Source organism: Triticum urartu, chromosome 1, assembly GCF_003073215.2.
Source record: "Triticum urartu cultivar G1812 chromosome 1, Tu2.1, whole genome shotgun sequence".
NCBI classification, from domain to species: domain Eukaryota; kingdom Viridiplantae; phylum Streptophyta; class Magnoliopsida; order Poales; family Poaceae; genus Triticum; species Triticum urartu.
The window spans coordinates 402143079-402150391 of NC_053022.1; positions in this window are offsets into that span (position 1 = coordinate 402143079).

Sequence of the window (7313 nt, forward strand, 5' to 3'; positions counted from 1 at the left end):
CGCCCAAAACGGAGCCACGGCTGCAGAGTTATGATGCGATGAAGAATGCATAAAATTTCTGGGACTTGAAGACAAAAACCTCTCCAGATCTAGGGTTCGTCGTCGACGTGTGAACTGAGGACTCCGGCGAGGAACTTGCTCCGGTGAGGTCGCGAAGGCGGCGGGGAGGAGAAGGAGAGGCAGAGCCGGTGGGCTCCGAGGCGCTCCGGCGACGAGGGCACCGAACGGCGCGGCGGATGGGCGGCTCCGGAGCTCCTCCGGCGAGCTCGGGTGGAGCAAGGCGGCAGCCGGTGAGGTACGGTGGCGAGGCGGGCGATGCATGTGGCGGCGGGGAAGGTCGGCGACGAGGTGTGAGGCGGCGGCGCAAGGGAGGACTGGGCGGCGCGGATCCGGTCCCCGTGGGCTCGGGCGGCGGCGGCGGATGGGCCGCGCGGGCCGGCTGCGGGCCGGCGGCGGCGGAGGGCGCGGTGAGGATGCGTGGCGTGATCTGATTGGTCGGGAGGCGGAGGCGGACGTGTCCAGCCGGCCGAAGGAATTGTCCGGCGGCAGAGAGGGAAAATGGTTAGGGTTCCTCCGCAAGATTTTGGAGGGGGGTGTCGATATATATAGGTAGAGGGAGCTAGGAGGCTCCAAATTGTGCACGGTTTTCAGCCAGGCGGTCGTGATCGAACGACCTAGATGATGGAAGGGGGTTTGGTGGGTTTTGGGCCACTTTGGAGGGGTGTTGGGCTGCAACACACACGAGGCCTTCTCGGTTCCTCGGTTAACCATTGGAGTATCAAACGAAGTCCAAATGGCACGAAACTTGACAGGAGATCTACCGGTAGTAAACCAAGGCCGATTGGCAAGTTTCGGTCCAATCCGAAAACATTTAACACCCGCACACGAAAAGAGGTAGAAAGGGACACCGGAGGACATAGGAGGGCCGGAATGCAAAACGGACAACGGGGAAAATGCTCGGATGCATGAGACGAACACGTATGCAAATGCGATGCACATGATGACATGATATGAGATGCATGACAAAGACAAAACAACATGAAGACAAAAACCCAACAACGAGGAATCTCATAACTCAGTGCCAGAAATGGCAAGAGTTGGAATACAAATATGGCAGGTTACATACGGGGTGTTACAGGATAGCTTTGCATGATATCGAAGAACTAAAAAATAAAAATAGGTATGTTATCATAAAGTTATAATAAATTACAATATATTATAAATAGCGAGTGTGGCATAATGATGGGTCAATGTGCGGAATTATCCTAGGCAATTGTTAACAAGATCGGTAATCATTATTGCAGTTTTATATGAGGAAGAGGCTAAGCTAACATGCTTTCTCTACATGGATCATATGCACTTATGATTGGAACTCTAGCAAGCATCCGCAACTACTAAAGATCATTAAGGTAAAACCCAACCATAGCATTAAAGTATCAAGTCCCCTTTATCCCATATGCAACAACCCCCTTACACAGGTTTAAGCTTTTGTCACTCTAGCAACCCACTATAAGCAAATCATGAACGTATTGCAACACCCTACAGCGGGAATCCTTCACGTGTGCGCGGCACGGAAGGCACCATAGGACAGCACCAAAATAAAACATACAACTCAAACCAATCTAGATCATTGAAACCCACAAGACAAAAGAAATCTACTCAAAACATCATAGGATGGCAACACATCATTGTATCATAATATGTGCCATAAAGCACCATGTTCAAGTAGGGGATTACAGCGAGGTATGGGAGAGTGGACCGCTTAAAAGAGATGAGGAAGGTGATCAAGATGGTAATGTTGATGAAGACGATCACCGTGGCGATGGTTCCCCCGGCGGCACTCCAGCGCCACGGAGAGAGAGGGGGAGAGAGTCTCCCCCTTCTGTTCCTCTTCCATGGCCTGCCCCATAGATGGGGAGAGGTTCTCCCTCTAGTCCTTGGACTCCATGGTGATGATGGCCCCTCCGGCTTCCTCCTCCATGGCCTCCGGTGATGATGGCCCCCTTCGACGGGGTGCCGGAGAGGGCCTAGATTGATTTTTCGTGGCTATGGAGGCTTGCGGTGGCGGAACTTCCAATCTAGGGTTCTTTCCGGAGGTTTGGGTATTTATAAGAATTTTTGGCGTCGGTCTCATGTCAAGGGGGTGCCCGTGGGGCCCACAATCCCGGAGCACCCTCTTTGGGGGTAGGTCACGCCTAGAGGGCTTGTGGCCTCCTCATCCACTTCCTGGCCTAGCTCTTGTGCTTCGGGGGTCTCTTTTGGTCCATAAAAAATCATCGTAATTTTTAGCTCATTCAGAGAACTTTTATTTCTGCACAAAAAATGACACCATGGTAGTTTTGCTGAAAACATCGTCAGTCCTGGTTAGTTCTAATCAAATCATACCAAAACCATCCAAAATTGTTGTAAACATGGCACGAATACTTCATAAATTATAGATACATTGGAGACGCATCAGGCCTTTCCAAGCCTTATTGGGATTTGTCCTCCACTTCACGTGAGGATGTTTGGTGTTTGAGAGAAAAGCAAATGACAAAATAGTTCCTTTTTCTTGATTCATGATGAAAGACTCTATATACAGTATGTAGGGGGAGCTAAGTGAAATAGAAGCTTATGTGGATTTTATTTTTATTATATTTTTCATTTTCCTTCTTGTTTATCATCTATCTCTTGGGGGCGCCCTTGGCCGTGAGGATGGCCTCTTAGATCGGCTTCCTGGTAGTCGGGCCACCCCCGGAGCTATGCACCGTCATGTGTAGGCACGATGGGTCAATGGTGGCCCTCAATGGCCTTGGGACGAGGATATCAAAGTTTGTTTAATTTACAAAATTAGTATTGGTCATATCATAGTTGATCGCTTGCCTTAAAAATGGAAGTTGTGGAGTGTAATCTCACCACCTCAATCAAAAAGCTGGTCGCAACCCATATCCTCCACTCATCACTCAAACCAAACACTCAAATAGAAATCCCAACCACCTTTCATCCTTCAAACCAAGATTTTTTTGGCTCATCCAACCCGCCCAACCAATCAAAAAATGGTAATCCATTGCCAGGTTATCGAGGATATCCTCAACCACTCAACCATATCTCCCGAACTAAACACACCCATGATGAGTGGATTTTTCCATCAATTTTAGAGCCTAATATAACACCAAAAATTCCTCATTTCATATCATCTACGAGTTTTTCATGTCCACAATGCATACTTTGCAATCTTTACCCACTTTACCAAATTTGTTGCACAAATTTTAGTTTTTGTTTGTTTTGTACTCTTTGTAGGTGTATTGGCATGTTCATGGACTTGGCACATAAAAAAGTACAAAGTTGGGATCAAACTATATAAGTTCCAGGCAACAAATTTGGTCCATATGGAGTGTTTGATGTTTTTACATTTTTGAAGTGTCGAAACTTGTCGGGGATATACCCCGCGGCGTAACCTGGCCGGACTTGGCGACTCACCAGAGACTCGGCTGATACTTGGTGTTTCATTTGTAAGCCGCCCGGAGATTGGCTGCTCACTGGTAACCCGGCGGGCGGGACAGACGGATGATAAGGCCCAAGGCCTAGAAGGCCGGTTTATGTTAATGGTGGGCCGGTTTAAGAGGAAAGGCGTGAGGAATATTTACCTTACAAGGAGTTAAGACCCGGACTTGTATCCGGTTTGTATTAGAAGGTAGACTAGTCCTAATCCTAATAGGACTCCACATGTAACCCGCCCCTCTAACTTATATAAGGAGGGGCAGGGCTCCCCAAAAGAGGGACAAGCAAGAAGCAATAAGCTCTAGGGCTAGACACAATTAGAGGAGAGCCGGTTTACGGCGATTCCCTCATGATCATAATGAGACCTAGCCTCAAATAGCATGTAGGGTTGTTACCGGATGATGTTTCCCAGGGCTCGAAGCTGTCTAAATCCTTGTCTTGCGTTGCGTCTCTCGATTCCGCTCAACCCCTCTCAAGCTACCACATAGATGTGTTGGCCTCACGACTAAGTCCTCACACTAGGACATCTGCCGTGAAAAATCCACGACAGTTGGCGCCCAACGTGGGGCTCGCGCACGGTGGTGTTGAGTTCTTGAAGGGATTTCTCACAAGGATTAAGAAGCTCGCGATTCGTCGGGTGAAAGAAGAACCGGCAATATTCATGGTTTAGTGATTGGAGTTATAATTAGCTCTGGAGCTGACAGATACAAGATTGATTAGAGCATCTCCAGCCGTTGCCCCCCCAGGACGCATAAAAATCGCCCCCTAGGGGCGAGCCGGCGATACAATCGGCGCTGGGGGCGGTTTTGCGCCCAGTCGTCGCCCCCAGCTCGCCCCCAGGCGCCGAAATTGGCCCACTTTGCAGCCCCATTTCGGCGAATAAAGGGCCCATATGGGCAAGAATAGGCCCATATTCGGCGTGGTTTCGCCATGTCTCGGCGTTCAATTATCAACACAATTATTTCTTATCACATATTTCATCACAGAAAAATCAAATACTTCAACAAAATAGTACAACAACAAATAGTTCAATACAAATTATATAGTTCAACAAATAAAAACTCGTATTTCATCACACGGCGTCCCCCTTGAGCCTCCATAGGTGCTCAATCAGATCTTTCTGCAGTTGATGATGCACCTGTGGGTCTCGGATCTCCTGACACATACTGAGATAGGCAGTCCAAGTTGCCAGTAGCTGCTGATCAACTTCGGCTAGAGGACCCTGCCTGTAGTATGGTTCAGTGTCAAACACTGGGTCTTCTTGCTCGCTCTCGATGATCATGTCGTGCAAGATGACACAGCAAGTCATAATCTCCCACATTTGATCTTTGGACCAGGTCTGAGCGGGGTACCGAACAACAGCAAATCGAGATTGGAGCACACCAAATGCCCGCTCGACATCCTTCCTGCAAGCCTCCTGAAACTTCGCAAACCAGACGTTCTTGCCTCCTGCCACAGGGTTTGAGATCGTCTTCACAAATGTCGACCATCTCGAATAGATGCCGTCAGCTAGATAGTACCACTTGTTGTAGTGCCGCCCAATGATCTCGAAGTTCACCGGAGGAGAATGACCTTCAACAAGCTTGGCAAAGACAAGAGAGCACTACAGCACGTTGATGTTATTGTGAGTTCCTGGCATACCAAAGAAGGAGTGCCAAATCCAGAGGTCCTGTGTGGCCACCGCCTCAAGCACCACACTACAACTACCTTTGGCGCCTTTGTACATCCCCTGCCAAGCAAATGGGCAATTCTTCCATTTCCAATGCATGCAGTCGGTGCTTCCAAGCATCCCAGGAAATCCTCTTGCTGCATTCTGTGCTAGGATCCGAGCAGTGTCTTCCGCATTGGGTGTTCTCAAGTATTATGGTCCAAACACTGCCACCACTGCCTGACAGAACTTGTAGAAACACTCTATGCTGGTGAACTCGGCCATGCGCCCATAGTCGTCGAGTGAATCACCGGGAGCTCCATATGCAAGCATCCTCATCGCTGTCGTGCACTTCTGGATGGAAGTGAATCCAAGAGCGCCAGTGCAATCCATCTTGCACTTGAAGTAGTTGTCAAACTCCTGGATGGAATTCACAATCCTGAGGAAGAGCTTTCGGCTCATCCGATAACGGCGCCGAAATGTTTTCTCGCCGTGAAGTGGAGCATCGGCGAAGTAGTCGGAGTAAAGCATGCAGTAGCCTTCGAGACGATGTCGGTTCTTTCCTTTCACCCGCCCAGGCGCCGAGCCACCTCACCGCGGCTTTTCATTGCTCGCCAGCAGCTGGGCGAGGGCGGCGAGCACCATGGGATGCTCTTCTTCCTAGACGTCGGCCTCGGCTTCCTCCTCCAGCAGCGCGGCGAGCGCTTCCTCGTTATCCGAGTCCATCGCCGAGGCAGGCAAATCGCCGAACACCTTGCGCTCGGTGGGCGTGTACCCGCCGCTAAACCGCGCCTCCGCGGCCGGAAACGCCCAGCTGCTGTTGGAGGGGCTGCCGCAGCGAAGCGCTACTATTTTTCTGGCGAGGAATGGCTATCTAGCGGTGTAGAGCGGCGGGCGGCGCCGGGATATAGCTAGTGGTGGACGAGGGCGCGGGGTGTGGGAGGCGAGTCGGAGAAGAAAACCTTGACTTTTCCCCTGACGGTGTTGACCAGCCACGCTTTTCCCTTGCGCCGGAGCCCCCAACTGCTCCCCAGTGCGCCGGGTTTGGCCTGTGACCACCGGGCGGAAAAAAGGGCCGAACCGGCGATTTTCGGCGTCCTGAGGCGCGACTGGGACGTTTTTTTCGCGCCGACGCCGAAAGAGTGGCCTGGGGGCCTGTTAGGGGCGCGGCTGGAGATGCTCTTAGAAACGAAGAGATTTAGGGTTTGTGCGTGCCGCCCCGCACGTGGCTCGGCGACTCGCCGAATCGAAAGACCAATCAATGTCTACTGCAGCAGCCGCAGGGCAGACCGAGACGACGTCTGGTCGGATTCTTTGTTAGGCTACTTGTTGAATAAACAAAAAAAACGAACATCAACAGGAGCAACCCCCAAGAAAGATTGAATCATTGCTGCTGCTACAATCACGGAGATCATGGTCAAGTACTAGTGCTAGTTGCGTGTTTTACGAGGTCTGTTTTTGGAGTAGTACTACTGCTACTTAGGGCATCTCCAGCCGTTCGGCCCCCCAGGGCGCCTAAATAGAGCGGTCTGGGGGCGTGCCGGTGCTAGTTCGGCCCCTGGGGGCGACCTTGCTCAGAGGCACGCCCCCAAGCGCCGGTCCCAGGATGCGGGAAATTTAAACTTGGTCGTTCCCGCTCTCAAAAGACGCCACAAATCCGGCGATCGGACGTAGTCTGGCGTTACAAAAAACAAGCATGCCGCAAGTTCACGTGCGCAATGATTCACTCGGCGGGCTCGGCTCCAGTCGTTGGCGGAGTCGGCGTGCACGGGCTCGGCGGTGTCGGAGCTGCTTCGGTGCTGGGCTGTGTTGGCGCGGCTTTGGCACTGCTGGGCGGCGATGTAGAGGCGTCGTTTGGGCTTGGTGTCCGTGTGGTCGTGGGCGCGGGAGCTTGCGTCATCGGCGTCGTCGGCGTTGTCGTCTGTATCTGGTTCAGGATGAGGCCGCGCTCCGCCATGTACCACGCCCTGAGCTGCTCGTCGTCGCTCTGGAGCATGTCCGCCCGCCCATCAAAAAAGCCATGTCGGTGTTCCTCTTCTTCGCGGCGACGTTCGTCCGGAGCAGGTCGAGCTTGATGGCGCTGTTCTTCATCAGCGACGACCACCGCGCCTCGGTCTTCTTTTCACGTAGGACAGCCCGGGCCTGGGCGCCGGCGAGGCAATACTCGATGGACTCCTGCACTCGC